We start from the raw sequence: 17382 nt of genomic DNA on the forward strand, positions 1-17382 counted from the left end.
AAAAATGACATCTTGAATTTTGCAGGAAAATGGATGGAGCTAGAAAACATCACTTTGAGTGAGGTAACCCAGACACAGAAAGACAATTATCACATATACTCACTCATAAGTGGCTTTTAAACATAAAGCAAAGAAAACCAGCCCACAAATCACAATCCCAGAGAACCTAGACAACAATGAGGACCCTAAGAGAGACATACATAGATCTAATCTACATGGGAAGTAGAAAAGGGCAAGATCTGAGTAAATTGGGAGCATGAGGACCTTCAGAGAGGGTTGAAGGGGAGGGGAGAGGCAGGGTGGGGAGAGGAGAAAATGTAGAGCTCAATAAAAATCAATAATAAAAAAATGTGTGATGGCTCGCTCATAACTGTAACCCCAGCACTGGGGCAGGGAGACAAGCTGATCCTTGGACCTTATTGGACAGCAAGTCAATTGACATCAGTGAGCTCCAGATTCAGGGAGAAACAATGCTTCAAAAATTAAGATGAATGGCAGCTCATGCACCACCACTGCTTGCTAAGATACCCTGTCCCTCAAAAGCCCCACAGCCATCTTTATACTCCCCAAGACTAGCTCTGCTGTGTTTTTGATCTGACAAATAAAGCTTACCTGTAGATCAAAGGGCAGAGCTAACCACTAGCTAAGCATAGAAGCCAGGCATTGTTGGCACACACTTTTAATCCCATCACTCAGGAGGTAGTGACAGGAAATGATAAGGTGGAGTGTAGACAGGATCTCAGCTCCTTTGGACTGAGGAACAAGAAAGGAAGAAACAAGAAGAGAGAACAAGGAGAGGAGAACAAAGAATTCAAGTTTGAAGAAAACAAGGTAAATAGCTTAATGAAATTAAGGAAAAATAACAAGAAAATACAAACACGAATGAAGTCATGAAGACAATTCAGGATTTGAAAAACTGAATTCAGTAAAGAGACAGAAATACAGAAGAGAACTCAAGCTGAAATGAATGAAGATGAACTGAGAAACTCAATAAGCCAAATTGAAAACTCAGGAAAGCCTTACCAGTAGAATGCATCAAATAGAATATCAGGACTTGAAGATAAAGTAGATGGACTAGATCACTTAAGCAAGGATTATCCAAAAAAATTAAACACATATAAAGAACATACAAGAACAGTAGGACATCATGGAAAGACCAAATCTTTGAGGGCTGAATTAATCATTTTGTGATCTTACTACCTATTTATGGCACCATATGGGAAATGATGCTATAGTTTGTTCAGCCTTCAATCTAGATGGAGAAGTATCTACTCAAAGGATTAAAATACAGGGGAAAAAAATGACATACTGCTCCTTCAGAAATGCTGTGCCAAAACATCTCCAATAACAGTACCTAAGAGTTATTTCATTACACCAACACTGGCATGTGTAGGTCTTTTGTTATGATGGGCAATAGAACTGACTGAAAAATATTTCACTAGTTTTTATTGGTTCGTTGGTTGGTTGGCTACTTTGTTTATCTGAGGGGTAAACCTATGACCTTGTGCCTGCTAGGCTAAGACTCCTCCACTGAGCAATAACAAATAGCCCACTTTACTGTTTTTAACTCATCTCTGATTTTACAAATGAAACAAATCATCTTTTCATGTATTTAGTGATTATTCATTTCATAGTCCTGCTTAACTAATATTTTGTCTTCTAATTGTATTTTTGGTGTTTTGAAAAAGGTTCATATGTACAAGTTCTTCATATTTTAGAGACATCAACTACCTGAGCCTTATTAAGTTTTTTTTTTTTTTTTTTTTTTTTTTTGGTTTTTCGAGACAGGGTTTCTCTGTGGCTTTGGAGCCTGTCCTGGAACTAGCTCTTGTAGACCAGGCTGGTCTCGAACTCACAGAGATCCGCCTGCCTCTGCCTCCCGAGTGCTGGGATTAAAGGCATGCGCCACCATTGCCCGGCCCTTATTAAGTTTTTTAACTTTTAGGTTTTCTAGTCAGCTAAGACATTTTATACAGACAAGCATATAAATTTTACCTCATCAAATTTATTGTTATTCCTTTGTTCTTATGCTTAAAAAAATCCATTCTTTCTCTAAGAGAAAAAAGGTTTATCAGTTCTCTTAATTATTTCAAGGTTTGATCTGATCATTATTTACTAATTCATGAACAGTTTGGTGTTAGTATTAAAATCTATCTCTAGTGTTATGAATATTAAAGAATGTACCAACATTTATGCTTTATTTACCCCTAGTTTATTTAAAATTTGGTCACATTAACCTGGCAGCCTATTCATAAGCCAGTATCACACTATTTACTTTATTATACAGTCTAATAGCTGATGGAATCAATTTCTCCTTCCAAAGGCACCTGCATTATATAACTTCCAAAATTGTCTTGACTTATCTCAGCAGCTTACTCTTACAGAGAAACTATGAAAATAATTTCAAGATTATCTTAAAAATATTTGAGATTTTTCTAAGGCTTTGTAAAATCTACTATTTTTTTAGCCTACAATGTTGAATAATACAGCATTTTTCTCCATGTATTCAAAGTTAATTTACTTGAGTAAAGTTTTTAGCCGTGGTCAAATGGGTCTCAAACATTCTACATAAATTTACTATTGATGCATATATTCACAATTTATATTGTAAAATCCCTTTCATTATATTTTCTATGAACTAAATGTCACCTTCACATGACATGGAATTACTTAAAAATTTCTGTACTAGCCTCTACTGATTATAGATTTACTGATTAAAGTCTAAATATAAATTGGATATGATAAATGATATCTAATTCCAGCAACTTGTGAGACTGAGGCAAGAAGATCCTGAGTTCAAAACCAGCCAGGCACACAAGGAGACACTGTCTCATTCTCAAAACATAACAAACAAATAAATAAAACTTTTTGTCTGTAAGACATTTACTCACAGATCATATTCAAGAATCAATTGAGGATCTTTTAAAAAATCTCTTAACTCCTCCCCATTTCAACCCCAAGGAAAAACTTCTTTTTGAAATCTTGGATAGCTCATAATTACCTAATAATAGGTTGCTATAATTACTAAGAATAGTCAGCTTACTAATATTTAGGCCCATAACTTTCCTTTTAGGATTTTTATTTATGTGTATGAATGTTTTGCTTGTATGTATGTCTGTGCACCATATGTGTTCCTGCTTCCCAAGGAGTCTAGAAAAGAGTGACAAATCCCCTGGAACTAGAGTTTCAGTCAGTTGTAAGCTACCATGTAGGTTCTGGGAACTGAACCAGGTTCCGTGGAAGAACAGCAACTGCTCTTAACTAGTGAACCATTTTTTTTAGACAGTCTCAGATACTCCAGGTTGGACTATATAATAAAGGATGACGACCTTAAGCTTCTCATCTTCTTGCCTCTACCTCTGGAGTGCCGAGAATACAGGTATGTGGTGCTACTATGCTCAGTTTAGGCAGTCCACATAATTGAACCCGGGGCTTTGGCCTGTTAAGCAGTACTCTACCAATTAAGCCATATCCCCAGCCTTCCAGTGTTTCCTTATATCTTACAATGTGCTATCATACTCCCAAATCAACACAAAGAATTCATACACGTATTTTTCTGTCTAGAATTCACTCCTTTTTCTTCTTTGCCCGATTAACTCTTATTTATCTTTCAACTAAAGATCATCATCTCCAAGAAGGCTTTCCTAGTTGTCTTCATAAGGTCAATTCTCTGTATTATCAAGTCTTATAATAGTACGTATTTTCATGTATAGCACCTGTCATTCTTACAATTCTGCATTTAAAATTTTGTTCTTGCAGAGATAGAGATTAAACCCTAGGCCTCATACATATTAAGCATACCGCATACCCATAGCCCCAATTCTGGATCTTTATTTTTGCCATCATTTCATGCCTATATGTATGTTTCATCATCCATTTACTGATGTGAGATGTCCTTCTGTATATGTGTTGCTTTATTGGTTGATGAATAAAGCTATTTCAGCTTAGCAGAGTAAAGCCAGGTAGGAAATCTGAACAGAGGGGGGCGGAGAAAGAGAGAGAGAGAGAGAGAGAGAGAGAGAGAGAGAGAGAGAGAGAGAGAGAGAGAGAGAGAGAGAGAGAAGGCAGTTGAGAAGACTCCATGTAGTTGCCAAAGGAAAAAGATGACAGTACATTCCCGGTAAGTCACAGCCTTATGGCAATACATAGATTAATAGAAATGGGTTAATTTAAGATATAAGAACTAGCTAGACATATGCCTACACCATTGGCCAAACAGTGTTGTAATTATTATAGTTTCTGTGCGATTACTCGGGTCTGGACAGTTAGGAAGTTAAGTTTACAATTTAGTTTAATTGAGTCTATAAAGGGAAGGACCAAGCCTGTCTACTGTGATTCCCAGATGACTGACTACCTTTCTTGGCACACAATATAGTCTTTCCATGAATATTTATCAAATAAACAGTCAAAGAACAACCACTAAATCAAATAGATATTTCTATTACTAACAAATCTTTTACAAAGTAGTTCAACTTCTCAGCTTTTGAGATGGTTTCAAGTATAGGAGGAAAGCTTCATAACACTGGATTACAAAGACAGTGAAGCCTAGAAAAGGAGTGACTAATCGCTGAATTCCTATCATGTTTATATTGTAGTAGCCTTGGGTCAAAATTTCAAGAACTCCAAGGTTAATATACATAAACATCTCCTCATGTAAACCAAATTTGAACTTCCCAAAATAATATGGTGGGAGAAGCATTCTAGTCTAAGGTAGGAGTTCAGCTTTGTTCATTCATTATGTTACTATTCTAACAACTACATGGTTCTTCAGTTTCTTGACTGTACAATTAGTAAAGCTGAATGGACTATCTCAAACTTAAAAAAAGCAACTGCCTTTGCTGGCAACTAAAACACAAGTTAACAAGACACTGTAAATGTCATCCAAATAATATTAACAAAGTTTAGTTAAATGAAACTTGGAAAGAATAAAAGTTGGCTTTCTAATACAACTACTACTGAAATCTGTGTTTTTATTCACCAAAGTTCTATTTTAAGTAGAATTTTTACTAGGCCTTGTGCAATTTCAAAATTAGTAAATCAAAAATGAAAGTAAGCTTAATAAAGACAACCACATTATGTTTTCAGCTGTTTTAATGAATTTCAGCTATGATAATAACCTAAAAGCCATATTAGCTTTAAAAACTCATTACTTGCTGTTCACACAATTTTTCTACAATAACTGGCAACTTAAACTGTTAAAGTACAAAAGTTAAAGTTGTTAGAAACAAAGAATAAGGTTGGTGTCACATAAAGGAACACATGAACAAAACAAAAGCAGCTCTCAGCTCACTTGGTTTTTATTCTACTCAGGCGGTGACTGTGTCTTTTTGCCACAGGTTGGTATCTGAGCTCAGCATCTTTCACAATTGACTGGTTTAAAAAAAAAATTGGCTCAGGTGGTCTTAGTGGCACATGTCTTTAATCCTAACACTTGGGAGGCAGAAGCAGGTGGATCTCCATGAGTTCTAAGACAGCCTAGTTTGCGTGGTGAGTTCCAGGATGGCCAAGGTTACATATTTGTTCTTCACATTTCAAAGAGTCAGAAGTGAAAACTCAAGGTAGGAGCAGGGCTTCACTCTCTGTAGACCTCTAAGGAGATTCAAGGGTGAAAATGAGAACTCAGGGAACAGGAGAAGTCATTTGCCCATGTGTTTATGGGTTCATTTCTAAACTTTCAATTATTTGCCATTTAGATTTATGTCTACCCTTCTACCAACATCACACTGTTTTAATTACTGTAGGTTTGAAGCTGGTGTAAATCTTAAAAATATTAATTCCTTATCAGATATATAAATTAAAAACATCATACTGTCTTAATAATCAGATTGATCTTGAGGGTATTGCAGCAATTGTTTACAAGTAACCCTTATTTTGCTTAATAATCCCAAAGCACAAGCATCAGGATAATGACAAATTGCATATGCCAAAGAAAAGCTTTAGAGGATTTCCTATAAGTGAAAGGGTAAAGAAACAAATTGAAACAAGGATCCTCCACATAGGCCTGACTTTTCCTGTTAACTCTTTCTGTTAGACCAGGCTGACCTCAAATTCAGAGATCCACCAAGTACTGGAATTAAAAGTGTGTCACTACACCTGGTAAAATGGTAAAATTGTAGCAAGTTGACTCCACAGGGAATGAACAGTATCTTCAACAAACAGTGCTGGGACAAGAAGTCTGCATGCAGAATAATGAAGTCCTACTACCTCTCACCATATGTAAAAAAATAACTGAAAAAGAATCAGGAAGGCAAACTCATGAAGAAAGCAGAGAAGATCCTCATGGTTTTAGATTAGGTAATACAACAAACACACAAAAAGAGTTACAACATCATTACTCAATAGAGAAATTCAAATAATAAACCACTTATCGTCTACCAGGATGGCAACACTAAAAAATAAAGCAATAATAAACACAAAGAAGTTAAGAACTGTTGTCAAGGATGTGGGGAAACAAGAACCTTCATACAAAGTGGTTCAGCTGCTGCGGAAAACAGCCTGGCAGTTCCTCAATAAGTTGAATACAGAATTTCCCTAGGACTCTACAATTCTACTCTGAGGTATACACCCACAAGAATGGAAACCAGGTGCTCAAAAAAATACGTGAACATTCTTGCTATAATGGTATCACTTACAGTGGTGAGAAGGCTCAAAATAGCACAAACATCCTCACTGGAAGAAGGGATTTAAAATCTGTAGAATACTATGCAAAGAAAAGGCCACACCTGTGTTTTCAGGTCTGTCTTTCTGAATACCTCTTTCCTTCTTTTAGCCCTTTCGTTTAAAAATCTACATTACAAATGTCATTTAATAAAAACCTCAACCCTGCTTCAAAACAAATAGCCTGTGGGCTGGAGAGATGACTCTGCAGCTAAGAGCACAGGCTGCTCTTGCAGAGGACCTAGGTTGGGTTTCCAGCACCCAGTGTCTCACAGTCATGTTACACCAGTTCCAGGGAGTTCAATGCCTTCTCACCTTCACAAGCACCAAGCACACACGTGGTGAACATGCATACATGCACACAAAACACTCATACATATAGAAACAAGAAAGAAAGAAAGAAAGAAAGAAAGAAAGAAAGAAAGAAAGAAAGAAAGAAAGAAAGACTGACTTTTAAAAATCTGTAAATTAGGCTGGGAATGTATCTCAGTGACAGTAGAATTCTTACTCAGCATGTTCAAGGACCTAGTTTTACTCCTCAGAACTGCTACAAAAAAAGGAGTATATCTATAGTGGGATTAGGGGGTTGGAGCATGCAGAGAAAATGCTCAGCACATAATCAATTTTTCTGTGGAACAATTGAGATATTTTGAAACTAGACAGAGGAGGCAGTTACACCACATTATAAATTTGCTAAATGCTTGAATTATTCAATTTAAAATTGGTAAATTTCATATTATGGAACTCTTACCTCAGTAATCTATGAAAGAATTACATTTATCAGGGGCTGAATTAAAAGAAAAAAATTAACACTTCTGAAAACACAGAGTTTATCGATAATCCTATTTTTTCTTTTTTACTTACTTTCATTCATTTTATATACCAAACACACTTCCCTCCTCCCTTCCTCCCGCTTCCCCACCTTTCCCCCAACCCAGCCTGTTCCACTCCTCAGAAAAGTTAAGCCATCCCATGGGGAGTCAAGAAAGCTTGGCACATTCAGTTGAGGCAGGACCAAGTCCCTCCCACCTCCATCAAGACTGAGCAAGGCATCCCACCATAGGGAATGGACTCTAAAAGCCAGATCATGCACCAGGGGTAGATCCTGATCTCACTGCCAAGGGTCCCACAAACAGACCAAGCTATACAACTGTCATTCACACTCAGAAGTCCTAGTTCAGTCCCATGTAGGCCCAGCTGTCGGTCTAGAGACCATGAGCTCCCATGAGCTTGGATCAACTCTCTCTGTGGATTTCCCTGTTATGATCTTTACCCATCTCCAGCCCTTGCTCATATAATCCCTCCTCCCTCTCTGACTGGACTCCCTGAGCTTGGCCCAGAGCTTGCCTGTGGATCTCTGCACAGCTTCCATCAGTTACTGGATGAAGGTTCTATGATGACAGTTAGGGTAGTCACCAATCTGAATAATCCTATTTTTTCAAAAACAAATGTTTCTAAAGGTTATGGTTTCAATGATCTTATGTGAAATTAGTTAACACTAGTAAGCAACAATTTTATTAAACTTTTATTAGTAAGGCCAGGAAATGCATTTATTTGGGGACAGTAGCAGTCTCTGGGCCTTATGAACCAATTATATTTTTAAAATGTATTGTCAAGACTGGCATGACTGCACATGCCTGTAATCACAGCACTTGGAAGGTAGAAGCAGGAGGATCAGAAATTCAAGGCTAGCCTGTGCTACATAAAACCCTGACTCAAAAATTTAAAATGTAGTCAGGCATGATGGTGCATTGGTGAAAGCAGAAATATCAGATCAAAGGCATCCGCACAGTGAGTTTAAGACCTGGGGCTTCTGAGACTTTGTCTTAAAAGAAACTGGAAGGGAAGGAGAACAGGAAGCAGGGTACAAGGGCATAACCAAAGGACATAGGAGCCAAACTTAAAGTCCTCAGTAGTTCAAAATTGGAACAACAGAGCAAGATAAATAATGAATGTATTAGATTATTGTCACAGAATATGGCTTATTAACATACATGGGTCAATCCTAACATAAATAAATAACAAATAAGGCGATAGCTCTTCCTTACAAATAAATAGGAAATATTTATCCTTACAGATAAATAAGGAAATAGCTCTTCCTTACAGAAGAATTCCAATTAACAAATATAAAAGGAATGAGAGAAGCAGAAAAATATTAGACAAACACCACAGCAATAATTGCTGTAGATAAGATCCATATTTGCTAAAATTATCTAGTAATACTTTATGGAGAAACATAATATTGCATATTCAAAGAATATACAAATAGTAACAGAGAAATTTAAAAATAATACTTTCCTGGACATCCAATCTTAACCAAGTGAGGGAAATTACCAGTGATAGGTATAGCATTATCATGATCCCTTGATATGATGCACTGAGAAAGACACTGCGTAATGCTTTACTACTTAAGGTATTATAACATGGCTTCAACCTATGTATGACCATGGGTTTTACCAGAATACTAATTGAGCTGGTAAAATTGTCAAACTCAAAAACACTTCACATATTCATATTACACTCTCTGTAGCATAACTATTAATAATTTCCACCTTCCTGAAACCCTCTCCCTTGGCCTCTAACATTCCAAATTTCCTCACTTGATTCATCTTTTTGCCATAGCTGATTCTTGTCTTCCCTTTTCAGATAGTGGTAGTTTCAGTGGTTAGCTTCTTGGCTCTATTTTTTTTTTCTTATCCTGTAATCTCCAGAAATTATCCACTATGAAAATACACTCACCTGACAATGACTCTCAAACTTTACCTTTAAAGTCTAGACCTCTTCCTTGAGTTATCTACCCCATCTATTTTACTTAAAGTCTAGATATATCAAACTAGACTTGAATTATTTTCTTCATCTTCTCTAAACTGCCCCAAATTCTTCTTCCCTATCTTAACTAACAGCATCACTATCCACCCAAGCTGTCTAACCCAGATACTTGGGAATTAGTCTCCACTCTCTTTTCTTTACCCTCTGCAAACCACCCCCCAACTTTTGTCAACTTTACCTCCTAGTGATCTCTTTTATCCAATACTGTAACGACACTTTATTGTGTTCCTTTCAAACAAACTTTCCATACCTCTAATTTTGTTCCCCTTCCAAACTAAAACTTTTCCAAAGACATGCTATTACTTCTTGTCTCCAAATACTTTTTTCTCCTATTCATCTACCAGGCCAACATCTACCAATATGTCTTCAACGCTCATCTAAAAATTCATCATCTGTAAACTCGTCCCTGTCTTCTCTTAACTGAATATGGTTCTCCATTTCTGGGATCCCCTAAAACCTTGCACACAGCTCTTTTAAAACACTTGGCACACTCTGTTTTATTTGTTAGTTTACTAAAGTGTTTTTCCTCAAACTCCTGATTTCTTGGAGGGCAAGTTATGATTCATTCATTGTTGTATCCTCAGTGCCTAGTTATGTCTGCCAAATGACAAGTGCCTAACATATTTGTTTAAAATGGTTTAATTTGATCTCCAGTACCCACAAAATGGCTTACAATGATAATGACATGCTCTTTTTTAAAATGTAGAGCTAGGTTAGGTCCTGGTAAACCCTAGAAACAGAGTTTAGAATGATTTTTACTACCTGTGTATGTATGACAATATTCTAAACTACTAGTATAAAACAAAGACAGTTTTACAACAGGTTTATTCAAATACTTATAAGCTTCATCCAGGAAATAGATAATATATCCACAAAGGATCAACTATAATAAATAGGAAGTATATTTCATCAGTGAGAGTTGTCTAACATCAAGCTAACAAGATAAGGAGAAATAAATAAGTCAAGAGACGTGCTTTGGGGCTGGGGAGATGGCTCAGCAGGTAAAAGCTACACAGTACAAAGAATCCTAGGTCTTCACATCCACCTTATCTGAAGGTCAGAGAGTTTGAGCTTATTTTTATTGTTTCAAAATTGTTGACAATAGGTGTGGCTACAAAACAAGACATCCTAGCCTAGGGTGTGGTTACTTGGTATTTTGGACTTTAAGATGGTCCATAGAGGTAAATCCGCCCCATCCTACCCACAAGTCAGAGAATTCAAGCATACTCCTGTGCTCCTTCATTTAAAATAGAAGGTTTGACATAGTGGGTGGCGGCTGCCTACAAGATACTTGGTCTAGGGTGTGTTCACTGCTTCAAACATCAAATGCTTTAATCAGGAATCAATGGCTTGATGTCTCAAGTATTGAAACTAGCTGTTCCGGTTGTCCTTTGTGTCATGTTAAGCAGTCTTTTACCTTCTTCACCCCCCTCTTTTGTATTGGGGTATAAAAGCTTATGAAAAATAGACTAGGAACTCGAAATTCAGCAGTCAGTATTCACTGAGTTGCCCCCCTGGCACTATCCTACATTTCTGTTTCTTTCTTGTCTCTGTTCCTCCTACCTAACATTTCTAATCCTCACACCACTACTCTGGAACATACAAACCCACTGAGGCTAGGATAGTGGCAGAAGTCACCCCAAAACAGTGGCTCACAACAGTTTGGATATGTTATGAGCCTCTCATCTCAGCACTATGCTAGCTCACTGTCTTCCAGCCTAGCTTCAAGTTCAATAAGAGCCCCTGACTCGAAGAATTAATATTGGAAAGTGGCAGAAGTAAACAGTCACTGTGCTCTGGCCTCCATGTACATACATAGGTGAATGCACTCCAAAATATTCATACACATACATACAAAAAATAAAATTTAATTTTAAAAGACCTGAGTTGTAGTTTTAGTTGTTTCACTACTTTGATGGCATATAACTGGAATGCTTCAGGAAAATTTAAAACATAACCATGGTAGCCAAAACATATAATGATATGATGGCACACCATAGACAGTCTTCACAAAACCTTTTCTAGAATTATATTTTATTGCAGAACCATGGTAAATAAGCCCAATAGCAATGGCAAAATTTAAAGATTCACAAAGTACCTTTCACATATTTCATCTCACTTGACCCTCCTAAAAACTGTGCAAAATAAAGTTAAGTCTATTCAAATGCCCATTTTATGATCTAAAACACTAAGACTAAGATAAAGTAACTAAGGCAAGGTGATACTCTCCTGCTGCAATTCTGTCCACTTTTCAAGATACAAGAATGTTTGATGGCAAATCCTGACAACTCTCATAACAGAGAGTACAGGCCTTTGTCACCTCTGTCCTATATTACTTCAATATCCTCCTAATTGATGATGTCCCTGTCTCCATCCTCTGCCTGTTTCTAATCTATCCTTCACATTGCAGCCAGAACCATATTTCTGAAACAAATTTGACAATGCCATCCCCTATTTAGTATCAGTCATCACTCTATATCCTTGAAGGATTAGTTACAAGATGCATCTCTCCAAATAATCCAAGTCTGAGAACAGTCAAGCCTCTTATATAAAAAGGTATAGTAGTATTTGCATATAACCTACATACTTCTTCCCACATATTTTAACTCATGTTTAAATTACTTATAATAATTCATATAAAAGTGAATGTTAAATAGTTATGATACTTCATTATTTAGGAAATGATAAGAAAATGTTTCTGTGTTAAGTAGCTATTTAGATATTAGGAGGCTTGAAGGTTATTGAGGATGGGCCCCCTCCCTCATAATCAGAAGCTTATAAAAAATTTGAAAAAAATTGTAACTATAATTACAGGATTCTGATTAATGGTCAAAAGAATGGGATCTGAATATTGTACATTTGCACTCCAGATTAAATCTTTTCCCTGGATGTTTTTTACATATTTGTGTGTGTGTGTGTGTGTGTGTGTGTGTGTGTAGGACAGAGGATAACTTGCAGGAGTTAGTTCCTTCATATCATGGAGGTCTTGAAGATCAAACACAGGTTTAGTCACTGAGCCATCTCATCTGTTTATCTATTACTGAATATTTTTGATCTGTAGTACCATGAATGTGAAACCCATAAATAGCCATAAATACCAAGATCTTTACTAATAGTGCGTATACCACAGGGACTCCTGTGTGACAAAAAGACTGCTCAACTGTTGTATGGTCAAATATGATGGACACTCATCAACCTAATTTAGCACTCTTAATTACGTGTACTGAGACTAAGTAACAAATTTTCATTTTAATTAATTTAAAGTGATGTTTACGTAGCTTTGTAAACTAGTACCTACAGTATTGGACAGTAAAGCTCTAAGAAGTAGGGGGCCTTTTTCCGAATCCTGATGAATAAATACATAGAGACAGAAAGAAGCAAAAACTGAAAGCATTTTACAATGAGCTGCTATTACTGTAAGTACAGGTTATAACTAAGTGCCAGCATGTTGAGTGCTGGCAAAGCTTCCTCGGGTTCTATTCTTTGCTACTCCAGAGGTGGGTTTATACAGTTTGAGGGATTTTTATGTAAGAATTTGTTTTATATATAAAGAAATATACGTACATATAAACAGTTTTCTAGTAGGCAGATTCAAAAGCAGAATGTCTACACTGTGATGTAAAAGAACCCACTGATATGAACAAAAACACTGGGCCCCAATCCTCAAAGAATTTCTCAATTCCTCCAATAAAGAAAGAAAGAAAAACTCAAATAAGGAAGCAGCAGAATACTTTCAGAAAAGCTTTAAACGTGTTAAAGAAAACCTTATGATACACACACACACACACACACAAAACAAAACAAAAAACCTTGAGATATATACAGGGATGTTAAAATGTATTATTAGTAAACAAAACCCAATTAGACTTCAAATAAATTAACATGAATACAACCTATTTGAAAAGGTTAGTTCACTAATTGAAATATCTAGTTATTTTTCTACTGTAAAAATAGATAGATTAAACTGCCCAAATATCTATAAGGGGAAGGTGAAGTTTGTCTTCTAGCCTAGTTTCCTAACCCATCCTCTCTCCAGAGGTTTAGATTATATCCTCCTAACTTACTATTCTTTGCTTCTGTGGCATATGCACATGTGCACACACACAATTATAGCTGAATTATGCCTGCCTTCTAAATTCACATGTTGAAGTGCGAACACCCCAGTATTCAGAATATGACTTCATTTAAATACACGTTCCAAAAAACATAATTAATGTAAAATGATAGAAATACAGACACAGACACACACAGAAGAAAGACCACAGAAGACAAAAGAGACCTGTATGTGATACTTTGTTATGGCAACTATTGCAAACTAGCATGCACAGATAACACATATGCAGTTATGCAGTTGCAAAGTCAATATAGTTAGAATAGCTGGAGAGACTTCAAACTTGAAATATAGATGGACTTAAAATATGAAAATATGTACCAATAATAAGGTATAGCAACGTTATTCAATATCAATAAAAATATTTGATAAGTAAACAAAAAGAGAAGAATCAGCTAGCTTCTCTTTCCTAGACCACTTTGAAAAACTGAGGTTTGAAAGCCAACACAGATAAAACATCAGTACTGGAGAAACTACACTTATACCCCTAGGATATACTTTCTCCACTCTAATACCCTTTCCCCTCTGGAAATAGTAAAGAAAATCTGATCAGAAGACTAATGAGCATAACAAGGTATAGCCTGCAGGTAAAATTTTTAGAAAGAGTAAATTTTATGTACTACTCCTCAAAGAGATCTATCCCGTAAGTCAATTTTTCTCAGCAAAAGATACCTAACAATAAAACATATCCAAAAATTTTGAACAGGTGATGATGCAGTTCAGTGGCAGAATGCTTGGCTAACATGTACAAGGCCCTGGGTTCAATCTCTAGCACTACAAAAAAAATTAGGATAAAAAGTATATGTGCTTTATACTCATATAGAACTCACATTCAAAGTCATACTACCCCACCACAATACTGTATATCAATGACAAAAAGCAATGGATTTATTTATGAAGTGCTTGTCAAGAAAATGAGACTCTGATTCTAAATAGCACTGAAGTAAATATTATTTATTCTATTAAGATTTCAATTTAACTTTGTTAAAGATTTCATCCATCACTTCACAAACGAGTGCCTACTACATGCAAGAAAATATGCCAAGCTCTATGGATGACAAAAGATGAGAAAAATGTAGTTGTCTAGCCTCCTTTCCTAACCCACCCTCTCTCCAGAGATTAAGATTATATCCTCCACAAGACATATATGATAGCTAATGAATTTGTGTTACAGACACTCAGATCAACAACAACAAAAAAAAAACAATATATTAGGAGCATATACAGAATGAAACTATAGAATAAATTGACCCTCAAGCTAAGATCTGAAAATAAGGAGGAAGAAGTCAGAAGGGGCAGACCACCAGATAGGCAGAAATGGGAAAATTAAGAAAATGAAAAGGCACAAAGATCCAAGAAATAAAGAGCAAATCTGACTGGATAGCAGGTGCGGGTATATACTCGAGAAATAGTTAATATAGCTATCAAGTTAGTTAACTGGAATGCTTTAAGTACCCAACTACAGTATAAAGACCAGTGAAATTTATAGGCAGGAAACAGACATGGCAAAGGTTGTGCTTTGGGAAGAAGGGAAATATGGGATAGATAATAAGAGCAAGTCCATGAAGCTAGGATAAAAAGTTATGAGAAAAGAAGAAAAGGTCCAAAACTAGAGCAGAAGCTGAAAAACTGAAAATGACAGAAGCTATTACCTACTTCACAGTGTTATTGTGAAGTCCAAATGACATAACACAAAAGACATGAAAAGCATATTTTATTAACCAGTAACAAATCCTACATGAGTGAAAAGAGCAAAGATTTTAGACGCTAGATTTTAGGGAAAGAAAGGGAAAGAAACAAAGTATCCCTTTTTATTTTTTTTTAATGAATTGAAAACATGTTTAATACAAAATGTTGACATCCTCAAATCATTATTTCTACATGAATTTAGGAAAACAAATTTTAAACAGTCTCCAAAACATGATGAAGGACAGTGGTATCTTTGAAAAACACACAAACAGAAAATGTCAGAAATTACAAGATCTCTTATACACTTGCTTTCCAAAATTAGATGTACAAAACAATTAACAGCCACTTTTTTAAAAAAAGTTTCTCGCCAACATACATAAGTTGGGAATGAAATATGCAGTTAATAAGCACTTTCATGTAAAATCTCCAAAAGCCATGTATCCTGAACAGTGCAAAGAGAGACAAGACCAATAGAATCTGAGGACACTAAGGCTAACTGGCAACCAAAGTATCCCTTTTTAATGACTAAGTAATACTGTATAGTATACACAGAATATGACAGAGTGTGTTCTATTACAACAAAACACTATTTTGTATAATTTATATTATTTTTAAAAAGAAAACATCTTTTAGAAAATTAATTATTTTCATATGAAAATTACTAAAATCTTGCAGCCAGGGATGACAGCACATTGCCTTTCATCCACAGCTCAGGAGGCAGAGGCAGGCAGATCTATGAGTTTGAGGCCAGCCCAGTCTAGAGAGTGAGTTCCAGGACAGCTAGGACTACACAGAGAGACCCTGCCTTGAAAAATTAAAAAAAAATTATGAAAATCTTAATTAAAAAAAAACCTATCTAGTCTCAGTGAGTATGCTTGTGTGCAAGGTTTGGCAGCTGTGGTGGCAGTGCTGACAGCTCCCACCATGGACAGTTTCAACTTTGCCCTGTTCCAGGAATAGGACCTCCAGTTGCTGTGATTTTTCCCTTTAAGAAAAATATCAGCCAGAGCATGCCTGGAATGGTGAACTCCACTGGAGCAAAAGCAAATCCAGACCAGGGACATTGCAGAAGCAGGACTGGGCCAGCGACCTAGGCCAGAACAAGCCTAAGGCTGGGAGCTCTATAGGAGCAAGACTGAGCCAGCAACCTAGGCTAGAGGGGGCCTGAGACAGCATGCTCCAAGGGAGCAGGAGCAGATCCAGACCAGGGACATTTGCGGAGGCAGGACTGAGCCAGCCACCTGGGCAGGAGGAGACCTGAGACAGTGAACGCCACAGGATCAGGTACAGGGGAGCAATTGCTGAGCTAGTGGGCCAGAGTCAAAGACCACTGCACGTCCAGGCGTGAATTTGGGACCTTCAAGGGAGTAGACCTGAGCCGGGACCTCTGCGGGTCTGGACATAAGTCTAAGACCACTGAAGAAGTAGGGCAGGTCTAGGCACACACAAAACTGGGACCTCTGAGGGAGAAGATCAGAGCCAGAAACTTTTGCAAGAACAACCCCAAGCCAGGGACCTTATCAGGAGCAGATCCAGACTAGGTACATTTATAGAAACAGGTCTGAGCCACAAACCTAGCAAGAGCAGGCCTGAGACAGGAAACTCCACAAGAGGGGAGCAAACACTTGGAGTGCAACCTCCAGAAACACGAAGTGACCAACAGTGTAACAATAACCATGGCACTGACTGTACAACGAAGAACAACCATCTGAGCCTTGGATCCACTGGAACCTAGAATATTAATCACCAGAGTCACTGGCAGGCCCAACCACACCAAATTACAGGAAAAGATGAGTAGACAAGGTAAGAACACATGCAATACCACAAAGAGCAACATGACACCAGCAAAATCTAGAGACCCTACAACAGCAAGACTTGAATAACCAAATATGGATAAATCAGAAGAAAATGATGTAAAAAATAACTTCAGGAGAATGTTTGAGACTCTTAAAGAGGAAATGAGAAAGTTCCTCAAAGAAATGGAGGAAAAGACCAACAAAAAATTAAGACATCAACAAATTTCTTAAAGAAAACCAAGAAAAAGCAACTAAACATATGAAAGAAAATATTCAAAACTTGAAAACTGAAATAGAGAC

The 17382-nt window shown here is 36.8% G+C and overlaps 1 protein-coding gene across 1 annotated transcript in view; it reads right to left on the bottom strand.

The window, feature by feature from the left end:
- Abcb7 (ATP binding cassette subfamily B member 7) overlaps positions 1 to 17382 on the bottom strand; it is a 161579-nt gene that overhangs the window by 126205 nt on the left and 17992 nt on the right. The window lies entirely within an intron of this gene.

Source organism: Arvicola amphibius, chromosome X (assembly GCF_903992535.2).
Source record: "Arvicola amphibius chromosome X, mArvAmp1.2, whole genome shotgun sequence".
Taxonomy (NCBI): domain Eukaryota; kingdom Metazoa; phylum Chordata; class Mammalia; order Rodentia; family Cricetidae; genus Arvicola; species Arvicola amphibius.